Raw genomic sequence first — 641 nt, 5'->3', positions numbered from 1 at the left:
AGAAGACTGGCAGCTGTGTAAACCAATCATACACTCCGCTGATAACCGGAGCCAATTAGAGACGTCCGTGGGCGGGAGACTTTTGCGGTTGCCCTGGGAAACGCTGGGACCGTTCACACCATTATTAGCATGTCTGTAAGATAATTATCAGGAGTCTTGCGATAACCACATGACAATTAAACTGCAAATGAAAGGGTGCTGTTTAAATTGCTTTCGGCCCACCTGTTATATTACAACTTAATTAATGCTTTTCAAATGTAAAGCTTTTGTTAAAATAAAATGTGTAACTTAACACGCGTATAAATGCAACGCTAGATAGTTTCTTTCAGTCTCATAACTGGGGAACATGAGCTTCCTGTTTTTAGCTCAGTCTAGGAAAATATGACACTGAAAGGTCGGATAAAATATTTTTGAGGAAGTAGATACTTTAAGCTGCCAAGAGACTTCATCCATGGGGAGGACGTATTTGTTTTAAAAGGGAAATAATTGTATTAACGGGACTACCAAAAAAGGAAACATATTTATGAATTTAGAAACAAATGTTTTAAATTGCAAAACCAGAACCCTACTAAAATAGGCTACTCAAAATATTGCAGTGAGCAAATTTGTAGCCCCACCCCCTTTTCCAGCACTGCACTGAA

The sequence above is a fragment of the Scardinius erythrophthalmus genome (assembly GCF_964197995.2).
Source record: "Scardinius erythrophthalmus genome assembly, chromosome: 21".
Lineage (NCBI taxonomy): Eukaryota > Metazoa > Chordata > Actinopteri > Cypriniformes > Leuciscidae > Scardinius > Scardinius erythrophthalmus.
This window is presented reverse-complemented; position numbering follows the sequence as displayed.